Below are 26,665 nucleotides of genomic sequence, written 5' to 3'. Positions count from 1 at the left end.
AATTGCTGTCCCGGTGCGAATGAGGCTAATTGAGTGGGCTGGAAGTGTCCCGTACTTAGCTTTTGATGTCAATAGAGTGTTGAATGTAAGGAAAGCTAGTATTATAACATGTTAACCAGTTCAAGTCTTTGTTCAGGCCGAGGGAGACGGTGTTAAATTTGCATGTGAAGGATAATTCTGCACTCTCTCTCTCTCTTTGTAGTTGGCTTGTGAAATTCCTTTGCAGAAGAATGTCTACTTTTAAACCCATTAAGAAGTGCTTAGGCAGGTTCAAATGTTTCCCTACAGGTTTCTGTGTGTTACCATTTTTAATATCTGTTTTATGTCCTTCTTTTGTCTTAGAGACGGTCCTGGCTCGAGCTGGGTCCATGAACTACCCCCATTGCCTGTACACCTAGTGCCTACTACCTTTAAAATGCAGAGCCGCAGCAGGGGTAGCTCCTGGACCAGTGCAAATCAGGACAGAGCACCTTCCCTTAACGACTAATCGTGTAGTTGATATAAATTGCATCAACTACACGATTAGTCAGTTACCCGCCTCTTAAGATTTGTAGAATGGTCCAGGCTAAGGTTGATGTTGAGGTGAAAGTTGTTGAAATCCCTGTGGAATTCTTCAAGGGTCTCCTTCCCATGGGTCATATGATGAAGACGTCATCAAGGAAATGTAAGTAGAGTATGGGCGCTAGGAGATGAGAGCTGAGGAAACATTGTGCGAGATCGGATATAAAGATGTTGGCATATTGGGGGATCATGCGGGACTGCTGACTGGAAGATATAAATTGTCCACAAGTTGGAAATAGTTGTAGGTGAGGACAAAGTTACATAGCCCAGCCACCAGGGGTGCAATGGCGTCATTGGGGGTAGTGTTACTGACAGCTAGTAATCTATCATCGTGTGGAATGCTGATGTAAAGAGCTTCTACAGCCATAGTGAAAAAGGTGGAGGGTGGGAATGGGGGGGGGGTTAACCTTTTCTCCAGAATGGGGTATGGCTTATTTGCAGGTTTAATCTTATGAAAATGGTGAATTGTCTGTCACTTGGTCTCTAAATCATGATTAGAGCACCGTAGTAACTTCAGCTGGAGGTTAGGGATCTATTACAGGAGTGGGAGGAAGAGGATTTGTGTCCTGCAATATGCAGGACCTCAAACTAGATGACCATAATAATCCCTTCTGACATTAAAGTCTGAGTCTGATAATCAAGAGATACTTGTAATTTGTGACTAAAGGCCATTCATTGAGGCGCCTTGATTAAGTGTATCCAATTGTATTTGTATGTGAGGGGCACTCTAATTACTTAATATAGATTAGCTAATCTATGTAGAAGGTAACTACCAGAGTTTGACCTTAATTCTGCTCCCAATCATCAATAATATAGATTTAAAATCCCATCCATATATTACTTTTGTGACTGTCAGATTAATTTCTTCAAGAAAAGTATTGACAAAATATTTTGCCCATATCAGGCCCAGACACTTGTCTCTAGTATGGGATCTATGTTGCCATGCACTGAGTGGACAAAGAGAAGCTACAGTCCTCAAAATTGAAGTATCCCATGGTTTGTCTGATCCACCTCAAACTTGAAAATAAGTTTGTGTGAAGAGCGCACACATGGAAAATGTCAAGCAGAAAGGAAGACTTTGTTGAAAACAAACTCTCTGACAAGGGACGCTTGATCTCTATGGGGTTCCACGTTTGTTGTCTCGCCATGATTTCCATCTCAAGAGTGTTTTGGTTCAAACGGGAAAAGCTGATTTATTTTTTCCCTGCACAGCCAGCCTGGCAAACTCAGGATGGGGTTTGAAAGTCAGACTGGATTCCTTTAATTCTTGCACATCCTTGTAAGTTATAAAGGTTCTGCAAATCAGCTTGTTACAACAGTATCACTTAAATGAATGCCCTTTGGCACAGCGCCGGTGGTCTTGAAGGGGCTTGCACAAATGTAAGTGATTGGAGCTTATTAAACATGTCAAGTGATGAGCCACAAGGACTAGAAATTGCAACCCCCTCAGTTGTGTGTGTGTGTGTGTGTTCATTCAAAAATCCAAGTGTTATCATAGTGCAACTGCAGAGATGGAGTGTGGCAAAAATCTGTGGGGCAGATCCACAGCTGATGTAAATCAGCACAGCTTCATTGACTTCAGTGACCTATGCCTATTTGCAGCCCCTGGGGGTCTGGACCTATGGGAGAAAATTATTCCGTGTATACCTGGTGTTAGTGGGGTCACACTGCTATGTCCTTATGCATGTAAACAGATCCAAGAACAGAGGCATTGCATCAGACCAGTAGATTTTAAAAAGTCATTTACATATGGATTTGACTAGAGCGAGCGCACAAACTCGCATACTAGCACTTGAGTTTAACTGGCTGCAGAACTGTCAGAAACAAGAATTTGTAAGCGCCTAAATAAATGTTCTTCTTAGCCACTTTGATATAGGATTATTCACTCTTGACACATTATAAACATTAAAGAAAATTTAATGTCCATCTGGACAGGAGTCTTTTGCCAACTGCTACTGCTACCAGCTGCAACATACACTGACTACAAGCCATCCAGCTGCCACACAGTCCGTGCCAAGAAGGAGCAGGCTGCCAATGCTCCTTCAAGTGTCAGGGCTGGCATTCAGTCAGCATGATCTAGGAGAGGTGCTATGAGACTGATCACTAAGGAATCTGATTTTCAAGCAGTAGGTTTGTGTTAGTGTGCTTGCCTTTATTTCAATCCCTCCTGAAGTAAGAGAGGACAGCTGAGAGATTATCAGCTTTCCTGGAACTGCAGGAGCCATCATGAACTGTCTTTCACTCACTTGGCAGGTCAACGCTTCTGCTTACAGTAAAGCATTTTCCACTGCAGCGTCGAACAGCCATGCAAATCCACAGCACTTAAAAATTTGGTTCCCCTCTTTGGATGTGCTTTTGCTTCCTGTTTCCTCTCATGCAAGCTGCTTGTTCCAAGAACGCAGTGAGAGTCCTTCCCTAGCTTTTGTATTTTCAAATAATAACATATTTTGGTTGCTGCAGTTCTGGATCTACTCGACACTTTTCTGAACACTGGGAATTTGCTACTTTTCTTTAGGAAACCAAACGGCTTTATTTAGCTCTGTGGACTCTGTAAAGGCCTCTCCAACTGCTCAGTATCTGGGAAAGTATATTTCACTGGCTCTAGAGGAGCTAACAGAGAGCCCAAGGGTAATTATTTCTAAACTGAAATTAGACATCTCGTAGCAAAGACAGCTGAATCTTTCATGGTGGGGAAAATACATCATCTAAACTGGCAATGGCTCCCAGACTATTGCATGTGTTTTCATCAAGAATGTGTATTCCTGCAGGGAGAAAGGCGATGCTCTCTAACTACCAATATTTAATTAATTTAATTTATTTAAATTAATAAAGATCTCCATAGGCATCCATTCTCTGCTTTGGGCCCCGGCTCCATAAGTTAAAACACAATATAAAGGAATGGTAACACATTATCACTGAAGTGGGTAGAATGCAATATTACAAACACTGCTGGCTTAAACTGCAGATGCCTCTCATTTTCTTCTATATTCTTGGTCTTCTAGTGGCTTTAGGACTTGACTGGAAACGTTGCCATGTTCACAGGCACAGCGTAAAGCTGAGAAAATTTGGGACAGATTCTCGGTGGATGTTATTCGGTGTAGTTCCACTGAAGTCAAAGGGCGCCCTCTGTGTGTAATGAATAGGATTCTGTGTCTGTCCCAGAGGTTGCAAAAGTCATGTATCCCAGGACTTTCTGTGACATCTGCAGTGGCCAGTATAGGCTGACCACAGGGCTGCCCAGTCAGCTGGCTCTGAGGCCAGCAGCTATGGCTGCTGAGACAGCCGCAGGGCCAGCTGCATCAGGCAGCACCTCAGCAGCAGCTGGCCCTGGGGACAGATTGATCAGCGTGCTCAGGGATGGCCAGAGCAGCCGATGCTTGGCATCTCCTAGCAGCTGGTGCTTCTGGCTGCAGCCCCCCAAGATTTAGAAGCATTTTTAGTAAAAGTCATGGGCAATGAACAAAAATTCACAACCCATGACTGGTCCATGACTTTTAATAAAAATACCCTTTACTGAATTGTAGCCTTAATTCTAAATACTCTGGTTCCCCTTTACTTAGGAACCCATCGGTTACTCCCCATCAGTAGGTTTGGATTCAGATTTCCAGGCCAGCAGAGACATCACTATTTAGCCTGACCTCTGGCATAACACAAGCCATAGGATTCTTGCACCGGAGAAAATTATTCTTCCGTGAACATAAACGAACATAATTGATATGCACCTTCCTCGGGTAGCGTGCATAACTATCTGCATTTAAAACCTGTGAACTGCTGGACTATCTACTGGATTAATAAACTCTTTAAATCTTGAATCCAGCAGCTTGGCATGTTCATTGGTGAGAGCGAGTCTAATTTTGCCTTAAGACACTTACATTATACTTCATAAAAAGGCTTTCACTTTCTAGGCGATCAAAGTAAATTATCTCCTTTGTTTTGCCTGGAATATTTTGGGAGACTAGTTGTATGACCAAACTAAGGTCATGAGTTCTTAGTGGATTGGCCACTATATTTGTATGGGTCCCAAAGAAGAAAGACTTGGCCTAAAATGCCAGCTCAGAATATTTCAAACCATGAGGAAATTCATGTCCTGACTTGGGTCCAATTACTGTGTCTTTCTTCTACCTTTAAAACGGGCCCAAATGCAACCCTGAATCCAAACATTCCCAGGCTTTGAGCAAGTTTGGATTTGAGCTTGAACTTTGCATTGCAAACCCAATCTTTAGTCTGTGCTCCATTTGGCTCATGTATAATGGTGTTAAAATCAATTCCTGTTTTGTGTTCATGGCTTCTCTTCGCTTTGGGTCAGAGCCAGCATAAGCAGACTAAGCCATTGCTTAAGGCCTGAGCAGCTCAAGAGGACCCCTATTCACTTTTTATTAGGTGGGGAGATGGAGGAATAGTTCTGTTCAGGGCCCCCACTGGGCTAACTCACTCTGTGATTTGGGCACTTCTTAGTTAATTATTTAGGTTCTCAAATCCATCCAAAACTTTAATTTGGTTTAGTTTAGGCCAACATTTTCCAAATTCTTTATAGTTTTTTACATATGACAGCTGATTTTATTATTTCTGTAGTCCTTCCTGGAGGGATTGAATGCCAGGTTTTTTCCCCCACATACTTAATTTGAACATATGTATTTTCTAATTATCTATACAATTTAATTCTGAGAATGCCTTTCACATTAAAGTACTAGAGAGAACTTTCTGGGTGTCTGGCTGATGAGTCTTGCCCACTTGCGCAGGGTTTAGCTGATCGCCATATTTGGGGTCAGGAAGGAATTTTCCTCCAGGCTAGATTGGCAGAGGTCCTGGAGGTTTTTCGCCTTCCTCTGTAGCATGGGGTACAGATCACAGCTAGAGGATTCTCTGCATCTTGGGGTCTTCAAAGCATTTGAAGGCTTCAATATCTGAGTTATAGGTGAGAGGATTATTCTAGGAGGGGTGGGTGAGATTTTGTGGCCTGCACTGTGCAGGGGGTCAGACTAGATGATCATAATGGTCCCTTCTGACCTTAAAGTCTGTGAGTCTATGAGACATGAAGATTTCCTGGGAGACTAGTATTGCCACGGCACATGAGAAAGTGAGGCACAGAAAAGTTAAGTGACTTGCTCAATTTCACATTGGAAATCCGTGGGAAAGCTGGGTGAAAATCTCAGGTCTCCTGACTTCTAGGCCCTGGCTCAGGAAGGTACTTAACCTGATGCCTATGGTTAGTGTGTGAACAGCGTGTGACACTGAAGTCAATGGGACTATTCCTCTTTTTATAAAAACGTGCTTATGTAATTTACTGAAGCAAGGCACCAATTCAGTGTTCTACCCAGGAGCTTAGTACGTCAGGAGGACTATAAACAGCAGGTATTAAAGTTAGAATTTTTTAAATTAACAGATCCAGATAACTTGCACCAAAGAGTTTTAAAAGAGCTGGCCAAGATGCGTGCTGAACTATTAATGTTGATATTGAATAAGTCTTGGAATGCTGGCAAAGTTCCAGTACACTGGAAGAAATCAAATGTTGGGCCAATATTTAAAAAGAGTAAACATGATGATATAGATAATTATAGGCCAATCACCCTTATGTCAATGCTGGGCAAGATAACAAAGATGTTATTAACAAAGAATTAAAGAAGAGTAATCTAATTAATACCAGTGAACATGGAAAATAAATCCTGTTAAATTAGCGAAAGTTGACTGATAAATGTAATAGTGTTGGTGAAACAGACTTTTGCAGGCATTTGTCTTGCTACCATAGGATATTCTGATTAAAAATTTGGCGCAATATAAAATTAACATTAAATGAATTAAAACAAGCCTCATAGAGCTCAGAATGTTATTGTAGGGGAATCCTCATCTAACAGGTGTATTTCTTGTGGGGTCCCACACAGTCCTTGGACCTAGGCTCATTAACATTTTTATTAAAGATCTGGAAGAAAACAGATTCATCACGGATAAAGTTTGCAGATGACCCAAAAATTGGGGCAGTGGTAAATAAGGAAGAGGACAGACCATTCCTACAGAGTGATCTGGACTACCTGCTAAAATGGGGATATGCACACAATGTGCATTTTAATATGGCTAAATGTATGTATCTAGGAACAAAGCATGCAGGCCCCACTGACAGGTCTCTGTCCTGGGAAGCCATGACTCCAAAAAAGATTTGGGGGTCATGGTGGGCAATCAGCTGAAAATGATCTCTCAGTGCAATGCTGTGACCAAAGGGCTAGTGGCGAGGGCTATAGATTTTAGGATCCATAAATAGAGGTGATGTCATTATAGAATGCCATGGGAAATGGGACCCAGCTTGCCTGGAACTTTCGGCTGCCATTATAAGACAACTTCATCCCACGGTCCAGTGTATTCCTCTAAAATGCTTACTGAAAAGAGTGGGAAGCTTGGTCCAGGCTGAGAGTGGAGATCCAAGATTGGAATCATGGAGACAACTAGATTTGTTGGTCACAGGCAGGAACTTTTCCTCAAGGATTTGAGTTATGGGAAGTATTCTTTTTTCTTTTGTACTTCCATTCATGTTAAAAACACATCCCACAATGATTGCAAATGTTGGCCCCCCAACACTGACTTCTCCTAGCAATGAAAGGATGAAAAGAAGGAGGATGTAGGCCCAGGGGCATTATTTGGAGGGTTGCCAGTTCAGCACTCCTCTTCCATCCTTCCTCTGCCTGAATTATCACCACCGTGGATGCTTCATGGCTCTCCGGATTGGTCCCTCTGAAGAGGGAGGCCTAGGGGAGGAAGAAAAATTGTGCTGCAGATGGAGCTAAAATTAGTGCAGAGCCTTAGCACAGCTTGGGGCTGCTGCAGGTTTGAGGGAGTCATAGACTTTAAGATCAAAGGGGACATCATGATCATCTAGTCTGACTCCCTGCACATTGCAGGCCACATAACCATGCCACCTCCTCCTGCTTCTGCTCTGCTCCCTTCCCTGAGGAGTGTATGTGTCAGATGTTCCTATCTTAGGGTAGCCTAGGTAAAATTGTTACGTACGTCTGTCTGATTCACGGTGAAAGTGGAGCGATGGCAAAATCCAGGTACTTCTGCCTGCGAGGTAGAGCAATGTTGTCAATGAAGTGCTAAGAATACCTGGCTTTTTAGAAGCTATCAGCAGCTACTTGTGTGCCCAGAGTAAGAGGTTCTTACCAGGAGTTTCCTGCTATTTTTTAAAGTGCAGCCCAACTGTGACTTCAGAGCTGGACTGTAATCTTTTTGTGAGTGAGGCCTGAACTAATTGGAAAATATTTGCAGTTATTTAGTGCAATTCAATTGTTAAAAACTACAGGAGTAATGGTTTCAGTGGATATTTTACACACATCCCCGCAGGCAAGAGAATTTCACTGTTTGATGAATCAGCATGGTGGTCACATGAATCAAAGCTGTTTATCAGCCCTTGAAGGTGTAAAACTAATGAGTTGGTGACTCCAGGCCTGATGATGGGCTGGGTGTTATAATCTATCTAATAATGGATCTTAGTGATTGGAGTGCTGCTAACTGGCAAGATGTGTCATGATGGAACCTAATACACACCCTGGAGTGATTTATTGCAGGAAACTCACTCATAAGCATTTAAAATTAGTCTAAGGTTACATTTCAGGAAAAACTGCAGTATTAAGTAGTGAACAGTTCTAAGCGTTAACTCTTAGAGAAACCCAAAGGATTAATGCCCACAAAACAGATATCAGACAAGATCACAAAGAGAAAACAGTTTCTTGCCGTTTTAACCTGAAAGGACACTCTCTCAATGACTTAACCACCTGCATTCTGCTACAAAGACCTTTTACATCTGCACTTGAAAGGGAATCCTCTGAACTGTCATTCATGTTAAAATTCGACACTCTCCGGGAAGGAATGAACAAACACTCAAACTATCTTACCCATTACCAAGATAGCTTCCCCAATTATCACCTCTAACACCATTAACTCACAAACATCCCACTCTCCCCACCTCTAATATCATCAATTCACAGACACTTACCTTCCTTCCTTCCCCCCCCCCCCGCATCCCCCTCCTGTTCTGAAATGTGATTTGTCCTTTTCATATGTGTTCACTTTTTTTAATTGTATCCTTTGGTATATATGGTTGTGACTACTTTCTTCCACTATTTGATCTGAGGAAGTGGGTCTGGCCCACGAAAGCTCCTCACCTAATAAACCATCTTGTTAGTCTTTAAAGTGCTACATTGTCCTGCATTTTGCTTTTAACAAGAGTCACTTTTTAAAAATGTAGGAGTGAGTGTAGGAGGCTGCACTTGTCTCTGACACCCCCCACTACTAGCACTGCTTCCATAGCAGGCAAGGAAGGAGATCAGTGAAATGTTTAGAAGAGTGAGAGGCAACGCTGGTTAGCGAGTGGGCTGCGTGAGCGGCCTCCTTCATCTCCGGGAGCCGCAAGACTGTTGTAACCAAGACAGTCTCCTGGGATAAGGTAGTTTTGCTAACTGTGCTTGTGTACTTAGAATTTGTGGCGTGTGATTGAACTGTAGCAGCACTTTGATTGGAGACAGAGGGAGCACACGGCTCGCCCAACGCTGGGTACAGTCAACACGCACCTCACTTCACATGCCCTTGCTTTAGGGCCGTAGGGAAAAAAAGTAGCCAGACGAAAACCAGCAGAATCTGTCAAACTACATGTAGACAACGGTAAACAATGTCTCATAGGCCACACACAGACCCCCGATGGGCCACGAGAGGCCATCAGATTGCAGGCTGCCCACCACTATTTTAGGACCCAGTTCTGCTGCCATGAAAGGAAGTGGCAACCTTCCCATTGATTCCCAGTGCCAGTCAGCTGTCCTACAAGAAGGCAGAAAAGAACTGGCAGATACTGTCAGAGGCGATGGTTTCCTGAAGGCTTCCTATTTAGCTACTGTGTAAAGCTAGATAAAAAAAAAGGGAGGAATAAAAGAAGTAATTTGTTTGGACTGTAAATTTTCCCATGTAGCAGCACATGACACAGGAAGGATGGATAGTCATGAGTTTAATACACAGGGTTGGTGACTGGGCAACCTGTAATGAAATCCTGTCTCTTCTGAGGTTGATGGCAAGATTGCCTTTGATTGCAAGGGGGGCAGGTTTTCATCCCCTAGGTTTCTTTTGTGGCTCTTCTTCTAACTCATTAGTGTGCTCTTGGCCAAAGTAATCCCTAGGGCTATGTCTAGACTGGCCCCTTCTCCGGAAGAGGCATGCAAAGCAGGCAAGTCAGAATAGGGAAATCCGCGGGGGATTTAAATATCCCCTGCGGATTTAAATAAACATGGCCGCCGCTTTTTTTCCGGCTTGGGGAAAAGCCGGAAAAAAGCGTCTAGACTGGCGCGATCCTCCAGAATAAAGCCCTTTTCCGGAGGATCTCTTATTCCTACTTGAAAGTAAAGCATCCTGACAAACTAGACGTGCTTTTCCGAAAATGCTTTTAACGGAAAACTTTTCCGTTAAAAGCATTTTTGGAAAATCATGCCAGTGTAGACGTGGCCCTCTAGGGATGGATATTCCACCACCTCCCTACGTAACCCATCCCAGTGCTTCACCACTCTCCTAGTGAAATAGGTTTTCCTAATATCCAACCTGGACCTCTCCCACCACAACTTGAGACCATTGCTCCTTGTTCTGCCATCCATCACTACTGTGAACAGCCTTTCTCCATCCTCTTTGGAACCTCCCTTCAGGAAGTTGAAAGCTGTTATCAAATACCCCCTCACTCTTCTCTTCTGAAGACTAAACAGACCCAACTCCCTCAGCCTCTCCTCATAAGTCATATGCTCCAGCCTGCTAATCATTTTGGTTGCCCTCCGCTAGACCCTCTCCAATGAGTCCACATCCTTTTTGTAGTGCAGGGCCCAGAACTGGACACAATACTCCAGATGTGGCCTCACCAGAGCCAAATAAAGGGGAATAATGACATCTCTGGATCTGCTGGCAATGCTCCTCTTAATGCAACCTAATATACCATTAGCCTTCTTGGCTACAAGGGCACACTGTTGACTCATATCCAGCTTCTCATCCACTGTAACCCCCAGGTTCTTTTCTGCAGAACTACTACTTAACTGGTTGGTCCCCAGCTTGTAACAATGCTTGGGATTCTTCTGTCCCAAGTGCAGGACTCTGCACTTGTCCTTGTTGAACCTCATCAGATTTCTTGTGGCCCAATCCTCCAATTTGTCTAAGTCATTCTGGACCCTATCTCTGCCCTCAAGCGTATCTACCTCTCCCCTAGCTTAGTGTCATCTGCAGACTTGCTGAGGGTGCAATCCATCCTCTCATCCAGGTCATTAATAACCAAACCTTGGGGCACTCCGCTAGAAACCGACCGCCATCCTGACATCGAGCCGTTGATCACTACCCGCTGGGCCTTTTATCCATCTTTCTATCCATCTTACCGTCCATTTATCCAATCCACATTCCCTTAACTTGCTGGCAAGAATATTGTGGGAGACCGTATCAAAAGCCTTGCTAAAGTCAAGGTCTATCACATCCACTGACTTCCCCATGTCCACCGAGCCAGTTACCTCATCATAGAAGCTAATCAGATTGGTCAGGCATGACTTGCCCTTTGTGAATCCATGCTGACTATTCCTGATCACTTTCCTCTCTTCCAAGTGCCTCAAAATGGATTCCTTAAGGATCCCTTCCATGATTTTTCCAGGAACCAAGGTAAGACTGACCGGCCTTGGATAGTTCCCTGGATCGTCCTTCTTCCCTTTTTTGAAGATGGCCACTACACTTGCCTTTTTCCAATCATCCGGGATTTCTCCCAATCTCCACGACTTTTCAAAGATAATGGCTAAAGGCTCCTCAATGACATTTGCCAACTCCCTCAGTACCCTCGGGTGCATTAAGTCCAGACCCATGGATTTGTGTACGTTTAGCTTTTCTAAATAGTTCCTAACCTGTTCTTTACCCACCACGGGCTGTCCATCTCCATCCCATCTTGCGTCACTTAGCGCATTAGTCCGGGAGCCCACCTTGTCCGTGAATAGAGGCAAAGAAAGCATTGAGTACTTCAGCTTTCCCCACATCATCTGTCACTAGGTTACCTCCTTCATCCAGTAGGGGCCGCACACCCTCTCTGATCACCTTCTTCTTGTTAACATGCCTGAAGAAACCTCTCTCGTTATCCTTCACATCCTTAGCCAGTCGCAATTCCATTTGCACTTTCGCCTTCCTGATAACCCCCCGACATTCTCGAGCTATACCTTTAAACTCCTCCCTGGTCATTTGTCCAAGTTTCCACTCTTTGTAAGCTTCCTTTTTGTGCTTAAGTTCACCAAGGATTTCCCCTGTAAGCCAATCCGGTCTCCTACCATGTTTGCCTCTCTTGCTACGCTTCGGGATGGTTTCTTTCTGTGTCTCCAATAAGGCTTCTTTAAAATACTGCCAGCTGTCCTGGACTCCTTTCCCCTTCATGTTAACATCCCAGGGGATTCTGTCCATCAGGTCTCTCAGGGAGACAAATCTGCTTTTTTGAAGTCCAAGGTGTGTATTTTACTACTCTCTTTTCTTCTTTTGGTCAGGATCCTGAAATCTACCGTCTCATGATCACTGCTTCCCAGGTTGTCACCCACCTCTACTTCCCTATTAGTTCCTCCCTGATTGTGAGCAGAAGGTCAAGCTGTGCACGGCCCCTGGTCGGATCCTTCAGCACTTGTGCCAAGAAGTTATCCCCAATATTCTCCAAAAACTTCCTGGATTGCCTGTGTACTGCCGTATTGGTTTCCCAACAGATGTCAGGGTGATTAAAGTCCCCCACGAGAACCAGGGCTTGCGGTCCGGAAGCTTCTCTCAGTTGTCCAAAGAAAAGCCTCATTTACCTCATCCACCTGATTCGGTGGCCTGTAGCAGACACCAACCACAACATCACTGCTGTAGTTTGCTCCTTTAAACTTAACCCATAGGCTCTCAACAGGTTTTTCTCCCTCTTTATACTGGAGTTCAGAGCAATCACAGTGCTCTCTTACATATAGTGCAACTCCTGCTCCTTTTCTCCCCTGCCTGTTCTTCCTGAACAGTCTATACCCTTCCATGACAGCGCTCCAGTCATGCGAGTCATCCCACCAAGTCTCTGTTATCCCAATTAAATCATATTTCTTGGACTGGGCCAGGGCCTCCAGTTCTTCCTGTTTGTTTCCCAGGCTTCTCGCATTAGTGTACAAACACCTCAGATAACCAGTTGATCGCCCTATCTTCTCCATTTTAATCAGGGGTCCTCCTTTCTTGCTCATTCCTCTCTGCATTTCTTCCTGGTATCCGACTTTCCCATTCCCCTCAGAGTTTTGGTCACCGTCCCCGACTAACCTAGTTTAAAGCCCTCCTCACTAGGTTTGCAAGCCTGCCCGCGAAGATGCTCCTTCCTCTCTTCGTTAGGAGGATCCCATCTCTTCCTAACAATCCTTGTGCCCGGAACAGAGTCCCATGGTCGAAGAAACCAAAGCCCTCTCTGCGACACCACCTGCGCAACCATGCGTTTACGTCCTCAATTCGACAATCCCTGCCCAGTCCTTTCCCTTCAACAGGGAGGATGAACAAGAACACCACTTGTGCTCCGAGTTCTTGGATCCTTCTTCCCAGCGCTACATAATCCACAGTAACCTGCTCAAGGTCATTCTTGGCCGTATCGTTAGTTCTCACGTGGAGAAGCAGGAAGGGGTAGCGATCCGAAGATTTGATCAGTTTGGTAAGCCTCTCAGTGACATCCTGAATGTGAGCTCCCGGTAAGCAGCACACCTCTTGAGATTCCAGGTCTGGACAGCAGCTAGATGGCTCAGTCCCATGAGTAGCTCCATTTCAGGGCTCCTTTTACCCACTCTATTTATTAGACCTCATTGAAAAAACAAGCAAGCAAAAAACAGATCATTGAATTGTATATTTTTGAATTACTCTCTTGGGTTTTAAAATGTTTTTTATGTTACTGTATTAACCATTTGTTCATTTTGATTTACTGTTCTCCATTTTCAAAATCAATATTTTAATTGAATATTGTGGATTAGCTTAATCACAATGGGAATTTTTGATTAAAAAATCCGCTTCAAACTTATAAAAAGCAAATTGATTTTCAAAAACTAAAAATGAAGAATAAGAAACGAACATTTTGAAAAACATTTTCAGCTAAAATTTAACTCCAAGTGGTAAGGCAAACCTTTAATTTTTCTGCCTCAGTTTTCCTTATCATAAATAGAGCTAATCCTCCTCAGAGGGGTATTGTGGAAATTAATTAATAGCAGTTGTAAAACACATGGAATATGAAAAAAGCATTATGGTGGTGCCGTATTGCCAGCCCTATACTTTCAACTATCATGAGCCAAGCTCCAACCCCCATGAGATTTTTTAAATTAAATGTTGGGTTAATTTTATTTGACTTCTTTTTTTTATCTTAACTTGACGTTTTCAATCTTTCCTCGGCAATCAGGATGGCTAGAATCTTTTTGTTAAATGAAACCAGAGAATCTCACATAGTCACATAGCTCCGGGGGTTGGCACTTCAAGAAAAACACTAAAGACTTGTAAGACTGACTGTGAGTACTAAATGCTATTATTAGTAGACATTGCATGAAAAGTAAGGGTCATTGTTCTAGAGCTTTTTCTACATGTGTGTCCTCTGCATCACCACAGAGAAACAGTCCCTGAGTAGAGCAAAGGAACAGGCCAGAACACTTGCTGCTGTGGTTCATTATTCTATAATTAAACCATCGCTTCTAATTTTGTTCTATATTTTTTTCTAATTAAAAATCAAGTTAAGATGAGACCTTATCTGCTTCCTCCAGGATGTAAATTAATACAGTACGAATTGATGTAATGCTTGATACCCACCGCACTGCTAACAGGCATTAAACCAAACAATGTACAATTGCTTTTTGGGGTTGCTATTACACACTGAGAATAAGAAAAAAGGAAGGAACAGTCTTTTTTATGCTAGCACCAGGATTGTCCATATGCAAATGGTTAACATCTCAGTCCTGAAATGTTATTTAAGATCCTATTTGTTGAAATGCCCTGAAAGGGCAAAAAAGATGGAGCAGACATTTGCAAGGTAAGTTTGTTCTGCTGGCTAATATCAGAGCTAAATGAGGTTGATTGTGGTTTCTCTGCCGACATGGCTATGGAGCTAAATGTGGGACCACACAGAGTGATATAATAAAAACCACCTGAGAGCTGGCCTATGGCACTTGTATTAATTTATTAAAGCTCCTCATTGGATCTTTCTCTCTCTTATAGGCTGTTTCTCACTGGAAGTTACTTAGGTAGACCTGTTAGATAGTTTATATGGATTGATCTGTAAGTTTGCACATGATGTTGTGGCATAGCTTCTTTTTACAAAGAAAACAGGCTTAAGTTAGAGCATCTCATTATTTGTTTTGTCTTCTGTTAAAGATGTAGGAGAGCAGAAAAAGATCAATGTTGACATTCAAGGCTGGTATTGGTTGCCCGAGATCCAGTTAATTTTAGTGGGATTTGGGTGCCCAAATCCCATAAGTGGCTTTGAATATCTCTGCTTGATTTGGGGATCAAATAAAACTTTCTTTGTCTCCAAAGGCAGCTTGTTTGGGACTTTTATAATTAATCCTAATGTAAGAGAAAAATCACAGTGGCAATATTTCAGCAATTCCCCTTTGTGCTAGAGGCTGCCAAATCAGCTCTTTAATCTGATGGTGAATTATTTAACCACCCCACCAGAGCCAACATATCACGGGGGCTTTAATAACTTCTATTTGTGTTCTAAATATATCCGTGGCAGCTGTTAGAGTATGAATAATTATTTCCACAGAGATCCTGCTCACATTCCTGTACTAAACAAAGACAGGAGGAAATCTAACACAGTGGGTATATTACAGTTTGCTCAGTCTTAAAGGGATGTCCAGATCATAATCAGAATATTGGTTCATTTGGGAACTACAGGCTCATAAAATCCCTGTAAGCAAGTCTTGACCAAGTTAACCATTCTGGCCCTCTACAGGTGAACATTATTTTCTATTAGATGTACTAACCCTTGTCAAAAATGTTCAAGCACATTTTGTTGCGTTCCCCCTCTCTCCCCCCCCAAAAAAAATCAGCATAAAAATTGGTCATCAAAAATTGTCATTTGTTAATTAATTGTGGTTAAGGTTGTGTGTGAACTCAAAGCTCAGTAGCTTAAATGGCTGTGTGAAGATACTCCGGGAGTAACGTATTCAGGAGTCAGTCCCTCCAGAGAGGGAGTTGGTGTTAGGGCTAGGTTTAATTGGTGCTCAGGAGTTCCAGTCTAATCTTGGAGTCTCTGGCTCCTGGAATTATTTTTGGACCACTAACTTTCGTACCTCTCCCCTGTATCTCTCTCATTTTACAGTTCAATGCAAAGTTGGTTTCCTTCTCCTCAGGGCACATTACATTTCCCTGGTTACACAATATGATTCAATCTGCCACCTCCTGGCTTTCTCTCCTAAGAGAAGCAGTATCATATGGTGCTAAGCAGTCTAGTGCCAGCCCTGCCTCTAAAACTGCCCCTGCAGATTTTGCTGGTATATTCCTTTGCATGCACAGAAACTCTATTTGGGATCCTTGCATGCCTAGCTATCCAGGCACAACTTGACACATAACCAAAATACACAAAATATACCCCTTTGAGGTCTGGTAAAACTTGGTCACCTTTTGATTGTTCAAAATGACTTCAGAGATCATTCTGACAGGCGGTACACCACTTCAACGTCTGTCCAGGAGCATCTTGTTGAAACAATATCCTGTTTTCAGTCAGCCACATGAAGAGTTTATTTAAACAGCACGTACCATTGCTTAGTATGGTCTCTTGATTACCTCCTCTGGCCTAACAGGCTCTGTTGGAACTCCCTGCTAGGTAAGAGGGGCATTTGCTTTCTGCAAAACTCATGTGAAATGTACTTCCCTGTAGTTCTATTGCTCTTAAATACTCTAAAGGTCTGATCCTGTATATCGTCCATGCATGAGCTTTTTCCCTTGAGGCGTGTTCTGAATCTGTGTGCTCGTGAAGTTGATTTAACTTGGGCTGACTAAAAGGAAAATGTTTGTGCTGTCTACAAATAGCTCTTGGGCTAATGTAGCCCAGCGTCTAACAAACTGGGAGAAGTCTTTTTGCCTGATTATCAGTTTGTTTGAATATGAAACTCAAGGCAAGCCTTGGAGGGTATGAAAACAATTGGTGAAACAAAATGGTAAGTTTATGCAGCCCTATGAGAACTGGAACTGTTCTAGTCTGGAAAGAAAATATAATGCATTCTATTCACTCTCCCTTCCAAAAATTATATGATATTCATGGAGCAGAAAACCCCAACTAAAGAAGGAGTGAAATTAGAACCCTGAAGCTGAACCATTCTGAAATTTTGGAGGCTGGTGGGCTTGAAATCTTGATACAACCTAAACTTGGGTTCAAATTGGGGATTTTTTTTTTTTTTTTTTACAATGAACTGAACCTGAACCCCAGTTCTGAACATGCCAAGCTTTAGGGGATGATTGAAATTCCAAACAGAAACTGGTTCCAATGTTGTGATGTAGACTCAGCCTTTTTCATTGATATGGCTAGCTCCTTCCTTCCAGGAAGGCATCCCACAGTTCTCTCCTCACACTTTCAGTCATCTCCCATATCCTGTCATGGTTTATATTAGCTAGTTGTCCAAATATATCCATGGCCATGTGGTTCATTCATGATTCCTACTAGAGAGCAGTGTCTCTCATGCAGAGTCCAGCTGAAGTCAATTGGTCAATTTGTGTAGTTACTTACCACTTACAATAATAGCCTACATGCTGTACAAATGAGAAACAAAAAGATGGTCTCTGCCCCAAGAGCTTGCAATCTAAGGATGATATTTTAAAAAAAATCAAACAGGAGGGGTGCCAACAGCTTGCCCAAGCCCCTGGGCAAGGTTGGGGCCTGGCTCCGTACTCCCAAAAGGGCAGGGCCTCAGGAGGAAGCATGCTGTGCCCCTGCCAATCCTCAGTGTTGCCCAGCTTGTAGGGCCCAGGAGCTCCAGTTGCCAATACTGCCCCAATTACAGCAGTGGCAGCTGGGAGTCCTGGACCCCTTTGAGTCTCTGGGCCCCAGGGCAATTGCTCTTTTCCCTCTCCTTCTCCCTCCCTTGTTGGCGAGCCTGCAAATATGTAGAGATAGACAAGAGAGCACTAGGAAACACTGAGGCAATATTATGGTCTTAGCTCACCAGCTGCCTTATTGTAGCCAAGTTTGTTTATAAGTATCTCAGCAAAGATTTAAGAAGCAATTTGATGGACAGCAATGAGGTGGCTTTCCAGATGTTTACAGGGAGCTCCTCCCCCATGGGAGTGGAAGCATGGGAAAAGACACAAACATTTTGGGTTGTATGAAAATTTAACAAGGGGGGAATGAAGGCTGGGAGTGCGGAATGAGAATCAACACGGAAATAACCTATAAATCAATAACAAGTGGTCCTGTGGCACCGTAGAGACTAACCAAAATATATAGAATCATGAGCTTTCCTGGGTAAAACACACTTCATCAGATGAATATAGTGTACGTTGGGGAAGGACAGGCTGCGGAAGGCCTTGAACGTGGAAGCAACATCTCTTACTCACTTTCCTTCAATGTTTAATTTGCTTTTATTAATAAGACATTTTGTGTGTGACAACTTAAACTTGAGACTTTACCATTCTTCTTCCAACTCTAGTTTTTGTCTGATTAATGGGAATTCTGAATAATCAAGAAAAGTGGTTGCAGTATTCCATTATGTTCAGAGGAGGGCAGCATTAAACTTTAAATGAAAGGAACGTGTCTATCTAAAAGACTAACAAAATGTATAATCGAAATTTTAAGCATTGCAATTTACTTGGGATAGACACCAAAAGGCAGACAAATTAGGGATATGCTGGACCCTGGGACAGAGCAAGTGGAGGCTTCTCCCCACTCACTCTCTGGTACTCTTGCCAGGGAAATGGGGTGGGGGCTTAGGGGCTTGCCCCTTTTCCCCACTGCCTGGTGCTCCTGGTGGGCACCAGTATCACAATTCAAGGGTGCCCGTTTTCTGGAGCCCCACAATTGCCCAGATCCATTGGGCACAGCCCCGTTGGTTGAATGGCTAATAAGAACATAAGCACATAAGAACGGCCGTACTGGATCAGACCAAAGGTCCTTCTAGCCCAGTATCCTGTCTACCAACAGTGGCCAGCACCAGGTGCCCCAGAGAGGGTGGACCGAAGACAATGATCAAGCTATTTGTCTCCTGCCATCCCTCTCCAGCCTCTGACAAACAGAGGCCAAGGACACCATTTTATCCCCTGGCTAATAGCCTTTTATGGACCTAACCTCCATGAATTTATCCAGCTTCTCTTTAAACTCTATTATAGTCCTAGCCTTCACCACCTCCTCTGGCAAGGAGTTCCACAGGTTGACAACACGCTGTGTGAAGAAGAACTTCCTTTTATTAGTTTTAAACCTGCTACCCATTAATTTCATTTGGTGTCCTCTAGTTCTTCTATTATGGGAACTAATAAATAACTTTTCTTTATCAGCCCTCTCCACACCACAAAGGTTTTCTAAGCAGTAATTTCCTGAACACAAATCCTATGGTTTGGTTTGTTAAAATCAGAATCGAGTCTAAATTCTGACATTAAAACAAAGCAAATCCACAATCTGCAGGAGCCTTTGGTGATATAATATCTTGGCTAGTTTTCTTACAATAGTGACACATTCCTGTAGTGGTTATTATAGCATCTCAGCTATGTAAGTTATACATACTCCAATTTGTTTAGTTTAGGAAACATTACTTTTAAAAAATGAAAGTTAAAACAAAATTGAAAAGGGCTAAATCCTATAGTTCCCATTTGACGCAGTAAGGGCCCGATCCAAAGCCTGTTGATGCCAAAGGGAATTTTCTTACTAGCCACAAGTAGCTCGCACAACCTCTGATTAACCTACTCACACTGGATCTAATTGTTCATTCTTTAATTGGCCAATGAGAAGTTTCCTGTTGGCTTCAGTTAGCTTCGAATCAGGATCTGAGCCAGACAGTGTGATTTGGAAAAAACATTTGCATGTGTTTTCCTTCAAAGCTCTAAAAAAGAATAGGCCTCTGTGGAAACTTGGTAAGAATTATGCCTGAGCATTGTGAGATCAGGTCCAATGCTAATTGTTTTAGTCACCTGTCTTATACCTCCATGTCACTAAAGCTGTAATGCCATGGGATGGTCCAAATCCTACCCTCAGCTGCACTCAGATGCTTGAAGTGAGCCAATGCAGTTGCACGAATGGAATAAATTCTGCCTTCTGTGATGGAGGCCTCTGTTCGGCAAAGCATTTAAACATGCGCTGCAATCCCATTGGCTTCCATGGGACTTGGGACCAGCCTATGTCTGGCTATGTCAAGCTATGTAACTGCTGTTATTTCAAAATAACATAGTCTGTGTCTACACAGCAAGCAATTATGTCAACATAATGTTGAAATAATGTTGAGCTAGAGAACATCTTCTTCCGACTCCTGTAACCCTCATTGTATGAGGAGTAAGGGAAGTTGAAGGAAGAATGCTCTAACGCAGACTTCCTGCTGTATAGATAGCACCAAAAGATGAAATAAGCTATTTCGACTTGAGTTACGCAATTGACATAGCTCAAGTTGCATAGCTTATTTCGGCTTTAGCCCTGCCATGTAGATGTGCCCTCACAGGTCCAGAAAGGCCTAGGCCACTTCCTGCTTTTGCAGCCCCGTGCCACAATAAAAATAAAAAATGATAAGAAAACAAAATAAAGCACCCCAAAAAAGTGAAACATAATTTGATTTTTTTTAATTTAACAAATTCTTTTCTAGGCCAAAAAATTAACAAGCGTCTAAATTTGAGGTCCCATTGAGTTCGAGGCCCACATCAAATGGCCCGCCTTCTTCCCTATCCCCCCATAACTGGCCCTTCTTGGGACTGTGTTTAAGTGCTTTGCTGCAAAGGGAAGGACTATTGTACCTGGCCCAAGTCATTTGAACAATCAATAGTAGTGTGTCTATCACATCTATATGGTGTGAAGCTCTGGGACAGCAAATATAGCAGGACCCCTCCAAAGAGTTAACTGTGTTCTAAGCCAAGAGGCAGAAGAAGCTAGGAACACTGCTAATACCACTGTTCTTTTGCTACATTCCTGAAGTGTTTGGTTACTTGATATTTATTTCTGGATACATTTAAAGTTTTGTGTCTGGTGAAGAGGCTGCTTCATTTTTGAGTTGATTCCTTTCTTAAAGATTAAAGAACTAGAACATGAAGCTGTTGGGTTTTGTGACTCTCAAGGAGTATAATTTAACCTTGAGTTGAGTATCAAAACCCTCTGTTTCAGCATAAAGACTGCATATGTACCTACTTAATGAATAGGACTCTTAAGGTTTGTAAAGAATCTAGATTTATATATTACATTAACCAGGTTAATTAGTTGGTAATGTCACCCTTGTTTGTCATATACACTGTTTTATGGTCAATAATAGTAAAGTCTATGTAAACAGTATTCTTTATTAATAAACATTATGTGCTTCTGGCTTTCAAATAAAGAAATGGATTACTTGTTTCTCTCTTATATCTGAAAATGAGAATTATTGATTGAACATTTCATGGGATTTATGAAAACACTACATATTATTTGCTTTATATAAAAATGACAAGGTTACAGCAAAGATACTGATACTCGAAAGAAAGCTGTGATCAGCAATATCAGAAAGCGACAGGACTTGCTGGCTCAAGGGATCAGTATTGTTTATAGTGACTTTCACGTCTGTGTTTCTGGTTTGAATCCAACTCAGGTAAGTAGATACTAAAATTTGTTGCTAGCTGATTAGTGTTAGGTGGTGTGTGTACAGTTCACAGTGGACAAGATGCATATCACAAAACTGCTGCCAAATTGGCTGTAATGGGCAATTATGTTAACATCGTTAGCTAAGAAGATGAGAACTAAGTGAATATGGAACTTCAGCTACCAGGTCTTCCTCCAGGTCAGGGTTTGATAAAAGTAGTGGAGCAGCATACAAAGTAAGTGCCGTGTATGTGTGCATGCGTGCGCGCGCGTGTGTACACCAGTGCTCCACAGGCAGCCTTAATCTACACTATTCTTATTCCAGTGCTGGAAATTCTTGAACAGAAATTGCCAGTGGTAGGGGGTTGTCTGTTTTTTGATGCATACAAATGTCCAGAGACTCAAACTAAAATTTTAACTTGTGACCTTACCATGAGAATTTCAGTTTAGCTCTTCAGAGGAATGAAAGCTAGTGACCTAAGATACAACAGTACCTAGGTCCCTAAAACATGGGGTTAGTGAAATAACATGTCTGCTCTTCCCACAAAGACCAATAGAATGCAAACCAAGAGGCATGAATAGAAGTAACATGTATATTTGTTTGTAAGTTACTATTTAAGCATTCTGGAATCTGGCATGGAGAATAAGTGTCTCTTATAATTGTCTGTGTTAAGATCACATACAATCATGCACTGTTTCATAGCCTAAATCTTGAAACAGACACTGCAATTATTTTGATGATCTGGTACAAAATATAGGCTGGGTCATTTATGTGACCATGAATAACAATGTTATTTTCCCTACCTCTTTTTCAGTACAGAGTTGTATAGCAGGGGATGGCTTTACCTTCATACTGGCTGAAAAAACCCACACAAACGCTTCCCTCCAAAGAGTCCATCACACAAATCCTGGCCAAAAAATAAGCAGAATGTGAAACCAGTCTGGAAAGCACTTTTGTTAACAATGATAAATCACTCTTAAAATGGAGCTGGCATTTAGCACAACCCTACCATTCCTCCAGGAACATTGTCAGAGCATCCATCATAGCAGATGGGCAGAGAAGCACATTAGGAAAAACTACCCCCCATACCTTGTGAAATGGTGCCATGGGAGACTTCCCTCATGATCAGCTGGAGAAAAGAAAACCCCTTACATTCCTTAGCTTTTCCTTGGAACCCAAATGCATTAGGTATGGGCAAGGAAGATTCCACTTCCTATCTCTGCTCTTTCTTGCAACAGTTCTCTGAAAGCCCCCACATTCGAGTGTCCACCCACACACAAGTCAGAGCTGGTTAAATTGGGTTAATTAACCTGAGAGGATGCATGTGTGTGTGGAGGGTGGGGGGAGAGCAGACTGACATTAAGAGCCCAACTGAGAAGGAACAGGGAGGGCTAGTTTAATGCCAGAAAGACAGCTGCAGGGGGACAGCTTGTAGCTGCTTTCTAGGTGGTAGAGAGGGAGGAAAGGAAACCCAGGAAGAGAGTCTCTAGGCCCTGAAGAATGGATTTATCCAGAAGGGTAGTAGCACAAACTCCTGAGGAAGGTAGAGTAGGAAAAGGTTCAGGAAAATAGCTGCAAAGTGGGATACTGCAGAACTTGGCTACTGGTTAGAAGGTCTCTGAGCAGGAAGCTGGTCTTGTTTCCTCTACCAGCCACTTTGGAGGCAGATAATTTGCCACAGGAAGGATTATAGTGATGTGGCTGGAAGGCCAAGCTACAAAGACAGAATAGGCCATGAAGAGAGAGTAGCCTGCGTTGTAGAGAGAGAGAGGCCTTGGGGTGTGTGAATGAGTGATGGGGCGGGGGTTGAACTTGGAAAGTGCACATCCCTAAGCAGAGGAGAGTCCTGGCAGTGAGTGTACCTGTGACAAGGCCTTTATCTGGTTTAACCCTAATGGGCCCTGCATGGAGATGTGAGCACAGTAGCCTGCATGGGGGACAAGCTCATCTCTTTGATGAGCTCCCCCCGCCCCCCAGAGCAACTTGTCATCATCTATCTGTGGAACATCTGCAGAGCCTTTTGTGTATCCCTTCTCGATGGGGCTTTCTGTGGATGGAGCACCCCATGCAGAGATAGCTCCTGCAGGAGTAATGTTTTCTTATTATCCATGAGAACAGCCCAGAGCCTGGCCCTTACCATGAGCTTTCTTTTTGAGACTTAAGGAAGAAAAAGTGTGTTTTAACATATGTGGCAGGCAGGCAGTTGGTTATTTGTTTGGGGTTTTTTTTAAGGCTGTTGATGGACTGGACTTGAGTGTTGGATGTCTGTAACCCTCTCTGGGTTGAACTATTCTCTGTATGTCTCTCAGGGTATGTCTACACTACAGCACTAATTTGAACTAACTAAGCTAATTCGAATTAGCGCATCTAGACTTAAAAACTACTTTGAATTAGCGTTTTGCTAATTCGAACTAGCATGTCCACTGAATGGACCCTGAACTGAAGTTAAGGATGGCCGGAAGCAGTGCCGGCAGGGCATCAGATTAGAACTTAGAGCGTGGAGATGCTGTCTCAGGCTAGCCGAGGGCTGCGCTTAAAGGGACCCGACCCCCCCACCCCGGACAGACAGTTCTTGGGGTTCCCCGCTTGCAAAGCAGTCCTGGCTTGGAGTGCCCGGAGTACCCACACTCGGCACATCACAACACTCGGCCATCAGCCTGGCTGCACTTGCCGCAGGCTGCCATCCAGGGGGAGGGGGGTCAATCAAGGGGCTTCAGGAGAGCTTCCACCCCGAGGAGCCTGCAGAGCCAGCCCAGTCCTCCCCATCGGGGGCTCGTACCCCATTCCTCCTTCCACTTACCCCTCTCTAGCCCCCCTTCCTGATGTACAAAATAAAGGACACGTGTGTTCAAAAATAGAAACTCTCTTTATTGAACAAAACTCAGAGGCTATGTCTAGACTGGCCCCTTCTTCGGAAGAGGCATGCTAATTTCTAACTTTGGAATAGGGAAATCCACGGGGGATTTAAATATCCCCCACGGGATTTAAATAAACATGGCCGCCGCTTCTTTTCCGGCTTGGGGAAAAGCTGGAAAAGAGCGTCCAGACTGGCGCGATCCTCCGGAATAAAGCCCTTTTCCAGAGGATCTCTTATTCCTACTTGCAAGTAGGATTTCCCTATTCCAAAGTTAGAAATTAGCATGACCCTTCTGAAGAAGGGGCCAGTCTAGACGTAGCCAGGGAGACTGGGAAAAGGAGGTGGGAGAGGGGAAGAGAAAGGGTGGGAGAGGGGAGGGCAACTAAAATGATTAGGGGTTTGGAACAGGTCCCATATGAAGAGAGGCTAAAGAGACTGGGACTTTTCAGCTTAGAAAAGAGGAGACGGAGGGGGGATATGATAGAGGTCTATAAAAGCATGAGTGGTGTGGAGAGGGTGCATAAAGAAAAGTTCTTCATTAGTTCCCATAATAGAAGGACTAGAGGACACCAAATGAAATGAATGGGTAGCAGGCTTCAAAATAATAAGCGAAAGTTCTTCTTCACAAAGCAAATAGTAAACCTGTGGAACTCCTTGCTGCAGGAGGCTGTGAAGGCTAGAACTAGAACAGAGTTTAAAGGGAAGTGAGATCAAGTCATGGAGGTTTGGTCCATGGAGTGCTATTAGCCAGGGGGTAGAAATGGTGTCCCTGGCCTCTGTTTGTGGAAGGCTGGAGGTGGATGGCATGAGACAAATGGCTTGGTCATTGTTTTCGGTCCATCCCCTCCAGGGTACCTAGTGTCGGCTGCTGTCGGCAGACAGGCTACTGGGCTAGATGGACCTTTGGTCTGACACAGTACGGCCATTCTAAGCTTAGGGTTCAGGGTTGGGGGTCTCAGTGGACCCCCTTGATTTTCATGCACACCTGCTCCTGGGTGGCCAGGCTGGCAGCTCTCCTGCCCTAGACGGCCACTTTCCTGTGCCTAGTGCGGAGGTCATGGATGAGGTCCACGATGTCTGCACTAGACCAGGCGGGCGCCCGCCTCTTGCGGACCTGGGCAGGCTCCCGGGAGCTGCCAGCCTGGTCCTGAGAAGAGGCGGAGGGCTGGGTGGCAGCAGGTGGCCAGCTCGAGCCATGACAGGTGCAGGGTCTGCTGGCTGGGTGCTGGCAGGCTTGCACCTGGCACAGGCACCGTAGCCAGCCCGTGCCCCTTTAAGGGCTCCGGGGCCGGGCGGGGGGCAGACGAGTTTCCCTGGTGGTGCCCAGAGTGGCCACCAGGGCAAGCTGGGGAGGGCTAGCCTCCCACTACTTTGAATTAAGTGGCTACACAGCCCTTAATTCGAACGACTTAATTCGAACTAGGCGTTAGTCCTCGTAGAATGAGGTTTCCCTAGTTCGAATTAAGCGCTCCGCTCGTTCAAATTAAGTTCGAACTAGCGGTTTGTATGTGTAGCGCCTAGCAAAGTTAATTCGAACTAACGTCTGTTAGTTCGAATTAACTTTGTAGTGTAGACATATCCTCTCTTCCTTATCTTTTGGCATCCATTTCCTCTCTCTAAAGCAACATTCAAATGGAAACACCAAAGTGACCATCCATAATTTTAAAAATAGTCTCCCTCTGCCTGATCTGGTAAGCTTCTTGCTCCCGCAGCTTGTCACCCTCTACTTCTCCAGTAGTAGTAGTGGCCATCTCCTATGGTGATCTTACTGCCATGGGACAGACTGCTTCAGTTCCATTGTTCCCCATATCCTACCAAGGCTGTATGATCCAGTGCATCAAAGAATAAACTGCAAACCTATTACTACAAAGTTATGGTGTCCAGCTACCCGAAGGGGGTCTCCATTTTCAGCAGAAAACTGCCTCTGAAGATGAATTCTCCAAAGCCACCAACTCTGTGTTTACAGCAGCAAAATGCAGGGTTCTAATCACAATAGTGAGCTGTTGTCTAGGGAAAAAAATCATCTCAATGTGCCAAATAAAAAAGTCAAGTGAGCATGGATGCTTTGGTTGGTGACCATAAAAGCGAAAACCTGCTGTCATTTAGGTGATGGATTTTTCTCAGCAGGCAGCCACCATCTTGTTTATAAGGAAATTTCAACCATTAGCATGTACACAAACTGCTTTCGGTTGTTTGATTGGGTTTTTTTTTAGCAAAGATGACAAAGGAGAAATGAGACATCTATTAGACTGAGGTAAGCAGTCTGTTACCACAGCTATATTACTAACTTAGGTTTAATTGCTCAGCATTTGAGGTTCATAGTTTATTATGTTTCTTGCCACACAATAGGCTGGGTAAGTTAAAGAGCTCTAAGTTTCAAAGGCAAGAGATTTTGAGTGCCTGCCAGCACTGGTGTGTTTAACAAACAAGCTGCAGGGTGCTTATTAATAGGTTGTGGTTTGCAAACCGTGAAGCCTCTGGGGCCAGAAGCGCAGATCAAATTGAGAATCTA

The 26,665-nt window shown here is 43.6% G+C and overlaps 1 long non-coding RNA gene across 2 annotated transcripts; it reads right to left on the bottom strand.

Moving 5' to 3' along the window:
* Positions 1 to 6,044: 6,044 nt before the first annotated feature.
* Positions 6,045 to 22,553, bottom strand: LOC142830326 (uncharacterized). Of its 2 annotated transcripts, XR_012905498.2 has the most exons (4): positions 22,386 to 22,553; positions 22,100 to 22,203; positions 7,558 to 7,611; positions 6,045 to 7,295 (listed from the first exon to the last, which is right to left on the bottom strand). It is a non-coding gene; the product is annotated as an uncharacterized LOC142830326 (long non-coding RNA). The 2 variants fall into 2 exon arrangements; XR_012905497.2 differs by lacking the exon at positions 7,558 to 7,611.
* Between the last annotated feature and the right edge of the window lie 4,112 nt (positions 22,554 to 26,665).

The sequence above is a fragment of the Pelodiscus sinensis genome, chromosome 7 (assembly GCF_052426305.1).
Source record: "Pelodiscus sinensis isolate ZL-2025 chromosome 7, ASM5242630v1, whole genome shotgun sequence".
Taxonomy (NCBI): Eukaryota; Metazoa; Chordata; order Testudines; family Trionychidae; genus Pelodiscus; species Pelodiscus sinensis.
Note: the sequence above shows the minus strand (reverse complement) of the source record. Positions and strands in the feature narration are given on the sequence as shown.